The sequence below is a fragment of the Hemiscyllium ocellatum genome, chromosome 1 (assembly GCF_020745735.1).
Source record: "Hemiscyllium ocellatum isolate sHemOce1 chromosome 1, sHemOce1.pat.X.cur, whole genome shotgun sequence".
In the NCBI taxonomy this organism is placed as follows: domain Eukaryota; kingdom Metazoa; phylum Chordata; class Chondrichthyes; order Orectolobiformes; family Hemiscylliidae; genus Hemiscyllium; species Hemiscyllium ocellatum.
This window is the reverse complement of record NC_083401.1, coordinates 78,811,820-78,825,995: the sequence shown is the minus strand read 5'-3', so window position 1 is coordinate 78,825,995 and position 14,176 is coordinate 78,811,820. Positions and strand designations below refer to the sequence as shown.

The following is a 14,176-nucleotide window of genomic DNA, read 5'->3' as shown; positions in this document are numbered from 1 at the left end:
CAGAGAGATGTGATTGTGTTTGTCCACAGATCTCTGGAAGTGGTAGGTCAGTTACAAAGGTGAATGGAACACCTTTATCAGTCATAGTATCAATTATAAGATCAGGGATGTTGTATTGTAGCTGGAGTGGATTTTGTACAGTACGGGTAGACAATCCTTTATCCGAAATCCAAAAAATTCCAAAGTCTTAAGGTTTTTTTTGTTAAGTTTTTTTCTCATTAACAAGGTTATTTGGCATGCAAACAGTTAACCCAACTCCACAATCACTCAATGCGTGTCACTCAGATGTGACATGGGAGGGCGTGGCCCAACACTGGCAGGTCTCAATTCTGTTTCAGGGCCCATTTTACTCACAGTATGTCTGTTCTTTGGGAAGATTTTTAAAAATTTCACCATCAAACTGTCACCTATTCTGAAATTTGAAAAATTCTGCATTCCGTCACCTATTCTGAAATTTGAAAAAAAAATCTGCATTCTGAATACCAGCTGGTCCCGACCATTTCAGATAAAGGATTGTGCACCTGTGTACTGCTGTATTGTGCTGTATTGTGTGCAGGTCTGGTCATCACAGTATAGGATGGATGTGATTGCACTGGAAAGGGTGAAATGGAGCAGTTTAGCTATGAAGGGAGGCTAGATAAGCTCGGGTTGTTTACTTTCGAGCAGAGAAGGTTAATTGGAGGTCTGATAGAGGTGTATAAGAATTTGAGGGCCATAGGCAGGGTGAATAGAAAGTACTGTTCCCCTAAATTGAAGGGGCAACAAAAGGGTGGCATAATTTTCAGATGAAAGGCCGGAGGTTTTGAGGAGATTTGAGGATTTTGCTTTTCACCCAAAGAGTGGTAGAAATTTTGAATGCCCTGACTGGGAAGGTATTTCAAAACTTTCAAAAATACATGGATGAAAATTCGAGGCTATGACCCAAGTGCTGGAAAGTGGGACTAGCGTATATTTAATGGAGGTTTTCAGTTGGTGCACATTTGAAAGGTCTCTTCTGTACTACATAAAGTTATAGTCATATAGCACGGAAACAAACCCTTCGTCCAACCAATCCATGCCAGCCATAATCCCAAACTAAATTCGTCTCACTTGCCTATGGTTAGTGTATTTCCCTTCAAAAATTTCTTATTCATGTACTTATCCTAATGTCTTTTAAGTGTTGTAATCATACCCACATCCATCACTTCCTCTGAACATTCATTCCACACATGAACACTCTCTGTGTAAAAACATTGCCCCCATATCTTATTTAAATCTTCCTCCTCTTTCCGTAAAAATATGCCTCCTAGCCTCAAAATCCCTCACCCTATGGAAAAAACACCTGCTATTCACCTTATCTATAACCCTTATGATTTTGTAAACCTCTATAAGATCATCCATCAATCTGCTTCGTTCCAGTGAAAAAGATCCAAGCCAATCCAGCCTCTCCCTATAACTTAAACATTCCATTCCTAATAAATCTCTTCGGAACCTTCTCCAACTTTATAATATTCTTCCTATGACAGGGCAACTAGAACTGCACGTAGTATTCCAGAAGAGGCCTCACCAATGTTTTATACAACCTCAATATAACGTCCCAACTCTTACACTCAAAGATCTGAACGGCGAAGGCAAGCATGTTAAACGCCTTTTCAATCACCATACCCATGTGATGCAATCTTAATAAAATTTGTGAGACATGATTTTTCTCGCACAAAACCATGTTGACTATCACTAATCATTCCTTTCTTGTCCACATGTATATAAATCCTATCTTCCAGAATCACCTCCAACAACATAGCCCCCACCGAAGTCATGCTTAAAAGTCGGTAGTTCCCAATGTCCCTTCTTATGTCCCTTCTTAAACAAAGGCACAATATTAGCAACTTTCCAGTCATCTGGCACCTCATCCATAGTTATAGATGAAACAAATAGTTTTGCAGGGCGTTGCAATTTCCTCTGTGACATCCACAAACTCCTGGCATACAGTAAATCACCTATGATTCTATGATCTGCCAAAAAGATCAGAAAAGGGTATCAGAAGGTGTAGCCATTTAAGTATCTGATCTTGAGTACTATTAATTAATTGTTCACCTAACTTTGTAATTAACTCTCTATCAACATTATTCCACAACAATTTTTATGATTTTGGGAATTGGGTTCAAATCCCAACTCAGGCGACCGACTGTGTGGAGTTTGCACATTCTCCCCGTGTCTGCGTGGGTTTCCTCCGGGTGCTCCAGTTTCCTCCCACAGTCCAAAGATGTGCGGGTCAGGTGAATTGGCCATGCTAAATTGCCCGTAGTGTTAGGTAAGGGGTAAATGTAGGGGTATGGGTGGGTTGCGCTTCGGCGGGTCGGTGTGGGCTTGTTGGGCCGAAGGGCCTGTTTCCACACTGTAAGTCTAATCTAAAAAACAAAAAATGATTTGGACAAAAATTAAGTGGAAGATGACTAGGAGAAAGTGAGGACTGCAGAGCTGAAAATGTGTTGATGGAAAAGTGGATGCTGCCTGACCTGCTGCAAAGAGCAGGAGAATCAATGTTTTGGGCATGAGCCCTTCTTCAGGAATGAGGAGAGTGTGCCAGGCAGGCTAAGATAAAAGGTAGGGAGGATAGACTTGGGGGAGGGGCGTTGGAAATGCGATCGGTGGAAGGGGGTTAAGGTGAGGGTGATAGGCCGGAGAGGGGGTGGGGGTGGGGGCAGAGAGGTCAGGAAGAAGATTGCAGGTTAGGAAGGCGGTGCTGAGTTCGAGGGATTTGACTGAGACAAGGTGGGGGGAGGGGAAATGAGGAAATTGGAGAAATCTGAGTTCATCCCTTGTGGTTGGAGGGTTCCTAGCTGGAAGATGATGCGCTCTTCCTCCACCTGTCATGTTGCTATGGTCTGGTGATAGAGGAATCCAAGGACCTGCATGTCCTTGGTGGAGTGGGAGGGGGAGTTGAAGTGTTGAGCCACGGGATGGTTGGGTTGGTTGGTCCGGGTGTCCCAGAGGTGTTCTCTGAAACGTTCCGCAAGTAGGCGGCCTGTCTCCCCAATATAGAGGTGGCGACATCGGGTGCAGCGGTTGCAGTAAATGATGTGTGTGGAGATGCAGGTGAATTTGTGGTGGATATGGAAGGATCCCTTGGGGCCTTGGAGGGAAGTAAGGGGGGAGGTGTGGGCGCAAGTTTTGCATTTCTTGCGTTTGCAGGGGAAGGTGCCGGGAGTGGAGGTTGGGTTGGTGGGGGGGTGTGGACCTGACGAGGGAGTCACGGAGGGAGTGGTCTTTTTGGAATGCTGATAGGGCAGGGGAGGGAAATATATCTCTGGTGGTGAGGTCCGTTTGGAGGTGGTGGAAATGACAACGGATGATACGATGTATATGGAGATTATGTATATGGAGGCCAGTGAAAGATGACGAGTTAATTTGAAAGATAGAGCAGTAGTTACAGGACTGAAAATGTGTTGCTCGAAAAGTGCAGCAGGTCAGGAATGAAGAAGGGCTTATGCCCGAAACGTTGAATCTCCTGTTCCTTGGATGCTGCCTGACCTGCTGCGCTTTTCCAGCACACATTTTCAGCTCTGATTTCCAGCATCTGCAGACCTCACTTTCTCCCAGTAGTTACAGGAGCTGAGTGATAGAGATCTGTGGAAATGTTTTCTGAGTTGATGATGTTGGCAAATGGTCCTGGGCTCAGAGGGCAGTTGTCATGATTGTGGAATGTAAAGTGCGAATAGACGTTTGGAGATTTGGGAGTAGGGAGAGAAACGTGGAAGTCCTGATTATATTGGTTAGGTTATGACAACAAGAACGGGATACCAATGCCTGAAGGAAGATGGATGCATTGTTGAGATGAATCAGGAGTGTGGAACTCTTCTTGTGTCCAGAGATTGTCAGAAGGAGTTATTAAGTAGAGGAGTGCTGGGCAAATGCTTGATGTATCTGTAGCAAAAGAATGGAATTGAAATGCAGCTGCAAGGAGATAGCTATCACAGTGTGTGAAACATTATGGAGGAGGTGAATAGGTTGAACCTCCAGCCCATAGTCACATTCTGAGACCCAGTATTATTTTGAACTTGAGGTGTGAGAGCCTGAGGCAGCTGTCTTGCTGTCACAGAAATTCTACAGTTATTTTAGAGGTCATCAATCTTCTGAACACACAATAGTTTCTCATTTTTGTACTTCCATTTCAGTTAAGCATTTATTGCATTTTTTAGTCATTCACAGGATGAGAGTGACACCAGCATTTATTACCCAACCCTAATTGTTAAGAGTCAACCTATGCTGTGGGTCGGAGTCACATTAGGCCAGGTAAGGTAAGGATAGCAGTTTCCTTCCACATTAGTGAACCAGATAGGTCTTTCCTGATGATCAACAATGGCTTCAGGGTCACCAGAGGTTTTTTTTAATTTTTGAATTCAAATTCCACCACTTGCCAAGGCAAGAATTGAAGCTGGGTCCCCAGAACATTGCTTGGTTCTCTGAATTAATGCTCTGGTGGCTGTACACTATGCCATCACCTCCCCTTAAGATTAAAATTAAGAGGAATATTTGTAGATCTGTCTTTTTTCTCATTTGTACATGAGATGTGGCATTACTGTGAAGCCAGTATTTATTTCCTATTGTCAATTCCCTTGAAGAAAGTAGTGGTGAGATGCCTTTTTGAACTGCTGCAGTCCATAAACTCACTGTGCTGTTAGGCAGGGAGCATGAGGATTTGACCAAGTGGCAGTGAAGGAATGACGATGGATTTCCAAGTCAGGATGGAGTGCAACTTGGAGGAGACCTTGTACATGATGGTATTCCCAAGAACCTACTGGCCTTGTTCTTCTGGGGATAGAGATGGAAGATGCAGTCAGATTTTGTTAGGTTGCATTTGTTATATGTTGAGTCTTACGACCTCTGTAGGTCAAAGAGAAGATTTCTGACACAACATCAGACTTCTACTTCTTGAATAAATGACAGCAATGTCACATGCATTCTGACCTTGTCAAATCCTTCTCAATCACACATTTGCACCATAAATCCACAGTGTGCAGTTTCCGTAATTATAGCTTCTGTTTCCTGGTGAGGAAGAACTGGTGACCCTGACCACCAACCATCACCCTTTATGCTGTAGTGTGCTCACAGTCTAATATCCTTGTGACTGAATTAGAAAAACTCACCCTATGGAAAGGCTGATAGGCCAGGGCTGAGGCCCAGCTGCATAGAAACTATTGACTGTGTCTTCCTTTGTTAGAAATAAACAAAAAGGAAGTGCAACAGGATATTCCACTGGGGAAGCTGGATGGATTTACTGTCAACCTATCAGGTAGTAAGCTTATCACCAGACCTAACACGTCATCCTGTGACCAATAATTCTAATGGGATGTTGTAAGGCACAGAGCCAATCACATTGTCGACCACTGCTGTTCCGGAGCTTTTCCGCTATCAGTTATACATCCAGTTCATTGCGCAGAACACAGCAGGGCTTTGGAAAGAAATTTCAAGTTCTGCATCTTTCTTTCTGCTTAACATGTTCCTAGTGAACATTTTGAAAAATTTTATTTTGCTTCAAGCACATGATCAATCAGACCATTTTTGTCAAACCTGTAAGTGGAAGTGGCCAATCAATAGCAGTTGACCTTTACAGAAAGTACTAATCTTTTGAGAATAGTTGAAGAGACCATGTAAATAAAATACCTGCAATCTCCTCTCCAGCGATAATAATTCTGCAATAAGAAAGCTAGTATAGGTAATCAGCCATAGTTCACATGCACTATAGACATCTCTCTCCATTAGAAGAAGACAAGTTGGTATATAGCTTGAGGAGCACTACTCCAGGAAGTAGGCTTCCATGAACCCCCACAGCCACAACGTATCCCACAGTGATATATCGTCTACAGGGAACTCTTGTGCAATGGAGGAAGAATCCCCTTGCCTGCTCTGTACCCAGGACTGAAAGCATACAAAGTTTTGCTATTTGAGTATGGAAGAGAATTTCCATTGCAACTTCCCTGATTGCAGGTTGCAACTTCAGCAAAGGATGAATGGATATCCCAAAAGAAAACTGGCAAAATGCTCTTGATATCCTCAGGGGTGACCTTTCGCTCCTGTGGACAATCAGAAGAACCCTTTTGCAAATGATCCCTCCACACCTGTAGTTGTGAGAGAAAATAATCAGAGAATATCACACTGTTCAATATGTGAGTAACTCTTAGCTGGAATGGTGAAGATAAAATCAGAAGAATCATTTAAGAAACAATTTGAGACGACAGTATGGCACATGGGATCTTGCTGGCTGGTTCTATTAGGTTGACAGGAAGGCTCCTGAGGAGGTAGGCAAAGTGCAGCTGATAGAACTCTCACCATTTTTGGGGTTTGAATATATTGGGGAAGTGTTAGCATGATTCTGGAAGCTCATTCAGTGAGAACTTTCAGCCACTACAAGGGTACAGTGAAGGATCCTAACTGTATAGGACTGTGGGGACAGAGAGGCCAGAATGGGATTAATGACATCAGGTCAGATGTCACAGACCCGGGAACTTTGTCCCAGTATGAGTGCTCCCTGGTGGGACTTCTCTTTAATGGAGAGGTGATCAACAATATTGTAACCCTCCATAAGCCTGAGCTGATGAGAGAACATTGTGTGTCACAGCTTCTGGTGCACATACTTAACATAGAGCCTAGTTATTTTTTAGCTAGGCTTCCTATCTCAAAGCTATCACATCACATCAGATAAAAGATGATACTGGACTTGAAATAACAACTCTGTTTCTCTCTGCACAGATACTGCCAGACTTACTGAGTTTTTCCATCATTTTCTACTTTTATTATAGAAGAACTTTTTTTATTGCAAACAACAGTGGATAGTGAAGCGTTGCTCAGTTAATGAGATATGTTGAATAGAGGATACAATGGTTTCCCAGATTGTTGGTCCATAACAAACAGAATAGTCAAATGAACATGTTACTGTTGTGCAGTCCTGCTGGACATGAGCAGCTAGGAGGTTTCCACATGCCACTCAGCTTCTTCAATCAAGGGTCTTGTCATCTTGGAGTTTAGTGGGCTACCTCAGCATGTTCAACATCAATATCATCCTCAGAGGGAGCCTCCTGCTCCTCCATCTTGTCCTGTCATAAAACACTGTCATGTTGTTTGAATCAGGTTATGGAGGATGCAAAAGACAGCTCTGATGTGGGATACTGTCTGGGATGTACATCATTACACCAGCTGACCACTCCAGGTTTCTGAACCTCAGCTTCAGGAGCCCTGCGATCTGGTCTACAGTAACACATGTGGAAGCTTTCACAGCATTGGACCTATCCTTAACATTAACCTGTGTCAAGGGGTTACCCGTATCATTGACCAACCAACCCTAGCTTTATCAGGGGAAGGGGGAATGCTGACCATTGCAGTCATCTGTGAGGGTTCCAGAATGTAGGCACCATAAGAGCTCCCTGCATAACATGCATAGCCCTGCATAATTTGGCTGTTGATCTCAGAGATGATCTCCACATTCATGGAGTGCAATCCTTTCCTATTCATGAGGACATAGTTGTTGTAGGTTGTATCCACAAGGGTACAATCAATTGTTCCCTGCAACTTTGAAAATCTTGAAAGAGCATAATGGTACTGAAAGAAACACCATCCCTGAACTCTCAAATCTTGCTAGCCTTCTCTTTGTGTAGCAGTGGCATCCAACCAGGATGCTGGAACAGACAGAGCTTGTACTGGCTGTCTGGTGCCAATAGGGGCAACATATGCACTGCAGTGGCCATGCTGCTGCATTGCCTATTGCATTCCTGAGGGATTATGAGGTGACTGTCAGGCAAAAGTACACTTTGGATCCGTGAGTTCAAGCAATAGAATGTATCAACTTGAGTCATGTAGATCTGCTGGAGATGTGACAATCAAATGCAATTGCACCCAGTTGTCCTTCTGCCAGACTCTTGATTAAAAGTGGGCCCTCTTCACTGGACAGATAACATGCAACATCTAACTCCACTCCATCAAAGGAAAGAAAATTTAGCATCTACAAAGTTGGGTTTCTCTCTAAGGACTGACACGTTCAGTATTAACATTAGCTGGGACTGTAACACTTAGGAGCAAAAAATCCAGCTGTATGTTTCACATTGACAGTCTTTCATTAGAACTATTAGCCAGAGATGAACTCCATTTAAGGAAATGCAGAACCAAAAAAAGGCATGATGATGTGGGCATGATCGAGGGGAGCCAAAAAACTACCAAAAGAGGAATAGCTGTCACAAGAAAAGAATGATTAAATGAGAAAAAGGATGGTGGGGTCAGGCAAATGACTCCATGCCAGAAGATCTAGGATTAAATCCCATCTGCTCCAAAGGTACATTATAATATGCCCAAGCTGGTTAATTCAAATAAGTTATTAATAAGGCTAGAGGATAAACTTCTATCGTTGGATGTGAGTAGGAGTGTGAATGTGAGTATTTCCAACATTGTAAATACAACATTTATGATGTAGTTCCATGCTATATGGGACTACATCACAAATAGACTAAAAAAGAGAATGTACAATTGTTCCAATCTCCAAACCACACTACACTCCCACGTCCCCACCTCCCACCCCCAGCTCCCAACCCCACCCCAGAATGGAATTAAAAGTATAAATGGTGCAAATTATAAAGAAACATGTGCTTGAATCAACTGAATTTATATCTAATGATTTGGGCTTTAAAATGCTAAAACATACAGAAGTATGACAACTTTTAGTGCTTAAAATAAGCAATAAATCATGACAATTGAGTTGGCAACAGTTTGCAGGTTCAATCTATATTCTGAAACATGACAACACATCTAAACTGACAGTTAACTGCCATACTGGGTGTATGAGGTGCCTCCTTCCAGATAAGGTAGTAAATTGAGGAATTGTCTGCTCAGGTCACTGTGGAACATGTGTCAGCATGAATTGAATAAGTGCAAAGAACTCTGAATAACTTTCCTTTTTTGACTAAGACAAATTATTAACTTAATGTTTGTGTAATCCTGCCTTACACAAATCAGTTTCCTTATTAAAATAGACAACAGTAATAGGTGCATTAGAAACACTACTTTAATAACTATAAAGTGCTTTGGAACATTCTGAGGATATTAAAGGCACAATAGAACATGGTAGTTCTCTCTATATGATAGCTTATCACAAGGCTTGAATTCTCCGATACATGGCTAGATTGACTTGGGTAATCATTACTAGGTGATGGCATGTATAGTTTTCTTGCTGTATGTTCAGGGATATGGGTCCCACAAGCTGCATCCTCTTACAAGTGTGCCACACCTCTACACTTTGTTATGTTTCATTTCTTGCTGGGGCTCTTACTCTGAAAAGGAAATCACAAAGGAAACCACTAAATGGCCAGTTACCACATGCAAAGCTTTCAGATGTCATTCACACACTGAACCTGCACTGCACATTTCCTGATTCTCATCTGGCAGATGCTTTGCTGCTCTGGGTGTTAACAAACTGATGCTGTGTGAAGAGGTTATGCAGGTCAGAAGTGTCTGCTACGTGAATAGCATTGCACATCTTATGATGATGGTAACATACCTCAGGCCTGACATCTGCTTCCTCTACTGACATCAGCAGCAAATGACTGTACAAGTTGGAACAATAAAACACCAAATCAAAGATGTCTGAGTTATGAATCCAGAATCACACATTCTTTTCCACCTCTTTACACCCTCTCCCAGCCCCATATTTACATTTATCCAACTGCTTACAGAGAATATCTGATAGCATTGCATTAAAAAGACAAGATGAGGCAGTGAGTAAAGCTGTCTTTATAATGGTAATGATTTGGAGATATCGGTGTTGACTGGGGTGTACAAAGTTAAAAATCACACAACACCAGATTATAGTCCAACAGGTTTATTTGGAAGCAATGGCTTTCAGAGCGCCGCTCCTTCATCAGGTGATAGTGTGCTTCCAATTACACCTGTTGGACTATAACCTGGTGTTGTGTGATTTTTAATTTTATAATGGTGAGGTTCTTCATGACGTGTTCCTGTTAATGTCACTTAGAACTCTCGATGTGCAATCCATAATGTTTGTAATTGGTGGTTCAGATTCTATTACACTGATACTACTGAAAAGCAGCTTGCTTTGAGTAGTTATGTTAAAATTGCTGTTTCTTACTTTGTATCAGACTTGAAACTTGAAAATATTCTTACAAGACAACTTTTATGAGCAGCAATGTAAATATGATGATCTCTTCTTCTGGCGGGAATATCTGAGTTTCTGCTAGGGGTCATTATGGCCTCTGGAGATGTCATTAGAACCCATATGTTCGGATAGCTTTCTCTGAAACCTGTGTTCTGATATACTTCACAGCACAGCTCCTCCTGGAGTTACAGGATATTTTCAACATTCCCGAGGGAAATGAGGGAAGAGTCAGTGTGCGACAGGAGACTGGAGAGTAACCAATATAACACCCTTTTCCATGAGCACCATGAGAGTTAATCCAGATCATTACAGGCCAGTTAGCTTCACATCCGGAGCAAGCGGTCTTTTTAAATACTTAATTAAAAATAATTAATTATCCCAATGAAGTGAAAAAAGTTTGAAGAATTCAATCTGATTTCAGAAAGGAAAATCGAGCTGAGCAAATGTGTAAGGTCTTTGATGAAATGGGTAGTGCACCATCCAAATTCACAGTTGTTACTAAAATATCACCCACTATGAATAACTCTGAGAGTCAAAGTAAGAAGTGTACAATGATACATTTTAGTCAAAATAAGTTAGGAATTGTCATTTGAATAGACAAAGGTCAAGTGACCTGGAAGAACAGCTGGAATTAGGGATGTACACTCTCAAGACCTTCAAAGCACCAACTGAAGTGGTTAAGAGTATGAAAGTTACAATATAATTCTGAAACCATATGAAAGCTTAGTGAGGTTATGCTTGAAGTTATGAGTGCTCATTTTGGTTCCAGACCATAAGAAAGGATGTTGAGACAATAAAAATGCTAAGGAGAGATGTTGCCTACATGAGAAAATACAAAATCAAAATTTGAAAAATGGTTGCCATTTATAGCAAAGTGGAGGATACCACAGACCAATGTAACCAAGCTGAAAGGATTGGTTATGTTGAGAGTGTTGTATTATGCAATACAAACTTATGAACAATGAACAAGAGAGGGGCAATCAAACCTGCTCCAGCATTCACTCTGATCATGGCTGATCTAATTTTAACTTCAACTCCAAATTCCTAAGTATGCTCAATAATCTCTCATAATAAGCAAATGCAGGGTTGGAAGCTAGGTGAGCATATTACCGAACTACCCAGTGACAGAGGCTATGACAGCTAAAGGACTACTGGAAGTCAAAGCCTGCTGAGCTCAAGGTCTCACTGTTTTGCCTTAGAAGCAGCAGCTACAGTGAGAGGTGCAGGAACAGCTGGCAGAATTTTAAAAGACCTCAAGCAGCCACATGTCATGCCCTTGTCAGCCTTCCACAAGGACCACTCCCTCTGGGGCTCTCTGGTCCACTCCTCCTTCAATCCCAACACACCCCAAAGGCCCACGGCACCTTCGCCTGCCACTGCAGAAGGTAAAAAATGAGGTCTGCAGATGCTGGAGATCATGTAACACTTGCTCATTTATTGCCTTCCTCTTCAGTTTCCAAAGGCCTTAATATAACTTTCAGGTGAACCTGCACTTCACTCAATCGAGTCTATTGCATTTACTGCTCACAATGCGGTCCCCTCTACACATGGGAAATGAAGCATAGACTGCTTTGCATAACACATAGGATCTGCCCACAAAAAAAGGCCCTGAGCTTCCAATTGCCTGCCAGTTTGAGACACTACCCTGTTCCCTGGCCAACATCTCTATCTCAGGTTTGCTGCAGTGTTCCAGCGAAACTCAGTGTAAGCGAGAAGAACAGCACCTCAGTTTCCACTTGGGAACCCTACAGCCTTCTGTACTCAATATCTATTTCAACAATTTTAGGGCATGAGTACCTTCCCCACATTTTTTCCCACCCCCACACACCAGGCCTTGTTAGCACATGGTCTGCTATTATACACAATCCATTGTTAGCCACTAATAGTCCTCACTAAGAGCTATTCATCCTCCCAAGCTGATAATTATCCACTCCTTTATCTATCCAACTGTTCTTCTCTCCCTTTGCACGCTATCTCTACCTATCATTTACTCCTATCGTTTCCAGCACTCCCGACCCCTTCCCCCACCCTATCCACATAAAAACCAACCTTTTCCTAACTAGCATCAGTTCTGAGGAAGGGACACTGGGCCCAAAACATTAATTCCGATTTCTCTCAACAGAAATTGCCAGACCTGTTGAGTTTTCCCAGCAATTTCAGTTTTTGTTTGTGACTATTCTAATGTACGCCTGGCAGTGTCTCCTCCCCCCCCTCTACATCTGTAAACTTGTGGTCATCTAAAATTCTGCTGCCCACCCATATCGTAAATTAAAATTAGTTAGGAAAGTGTAGTTCATGCTGACCATGGCTGTAACGTTTATATTCCATGGACAACTAAATAAAGTTATCATATCCTATTCTTCGATCACGCCTGTCTTAAATTGGCTCCCTCTTATGCAATATGGCAACTTTTACATTTCCATTATCATCTTCAAACTACCCCATGACCTCACTGCTTTAGCCAACTGCAATGTCCTCTACCCTGTTGATCCTAGAAAAATATGAACCAACTACATTCTGGTCTTTTGAGCATCCCTGATTTATGTAGAGTCATAGAGTCATAGAAATGTATAATATGGAAACAGACCCTTCAGTCCCAACCCAATCTAGTCCCACCTGCCAGCACCCAGCCTATATCCCTCCAAACCCTTCCTATTTCATATACCTATCCAAATGCCTCTTAAATGTTGTAATTGTACCAGCCTCCACCACATCCTCTGGCAGCTCATTTCCTACACGTACCACCCTCTGCATGAAAAGGTTGCCCCTTAGGTCTCTTTTATATCTTTCCCCTCGCACCCTAAACTTATGCCCTCTAGTTCTGGACTCCCTGATCCCAGAGAAAAAACTTTGTCTATTTATCCTATCCATGCCCCTCATAATTTTATAAACCTCTATAAGGTCACCCCTCAGCCTCTGACACTCCAGGGAAAACAGCCCCAGCCTGTTCAGCCTCTCCCTACAGCTCAAATCCTCCAACCCTGACAACATTCTTGTAAATCTTTTCTGAACCCTTTCAAGTTTCACAACATCTTTCCGATAGGAAGGAGACCAGAATTGCACGCAATATTCCAACAGTGGCCTAACCAATATCCTGTACAGCCACAACATGACCTCCCAACTGCTGTACTCAATACTCTGACCAATAAAGGAAAGCATACCAAACACCTTCTTCACTATCCTATCTATCTGTGACTCCACTTTCAAGGAGCTATGAACCTGCACTCCAAGGTCTCTTTGTACAACAACACTCTTCAATTTTATAAAATGTCCCAAAATACATTTCAGTAACGTAATGAATGCTCTAATCACACTAGCATTATTGAACTAAAACTGAGATCAATCAGATGCATCCTACTTCTCTCCCAAGATCTCAAGACTGTGGATCTTGCTAGCTTTTTTTATTATTTCTACCAAAATCAACCAGTAAAACCCAAATTTCATCGGGTAATTGTTGATCCTAATTTTACTAAATCTAATTTTTACTTGCATTTTTTTTGTAGTCATTTACACTTTGGAGAGTGAACCATACTTTGATATTTATTTCAGTGTCACTAAGAATGACTGAAGATTTATCAAACCAACTCATACAGGCAGATAGCCTACGGTTAGGAATTTACAATCAGGAGTTAAGTAATTGGAGGTGGAGAAGGGGCTATTATAAGCTTTAACATATAAACATTGCAGATTATTGCATTCCATAACACTGTTAATGTTAACATTACTGAGCACAAACATGCACAAATGTACTTACCAAAGCATTTGGAGTTGGTTCTAATAGCAGGCGTTTGAACATTAATCCTGACTCTTTCCTCGTGTCTTTTGTATTAATCACTTGTATCTATAACTGCCTAGACTCTCGTTCTCACACCTTCACAGCATGATGCAACAGTAACAAGTTAAGCAAACATCAATCATCTGAAAAATAAATCTCTGGAACAGAATAATCCAGCTTGTCTGGTTCATTCTTCAATATAAAAACAAAGGACCTCAGTAATAGAAAGGAACTTTCCCAAATAACTTTAATGAGGGTGTGGATCT

At 41.9% G+C, this 14,176-nt stretch overlaps 1 long non-coding RNA gene across 1 annotated transcript in view; it reads right to left on the bottom strand.

Annotated features, from left to right (window-relative positions):
• LOC132818999 (uncharacterized) overlaps positions 1–13,951 on the bottom strand; it is a 29,820-nt gene extending 15,869 nt beyond the window's left edge. The window contains exon 1 of the long non-coding RNA XR_009645041.1: positions 13,890–13,951. This is a non-coding gene — a long non-coding RNA (uncharacterized LOC132818999). The remainder of the gene's footprint in view (positions 1–13,889) is intronic.
• Between the last annotated feature and the right edge of the window lie 225 nt (positions 13,952–14,176).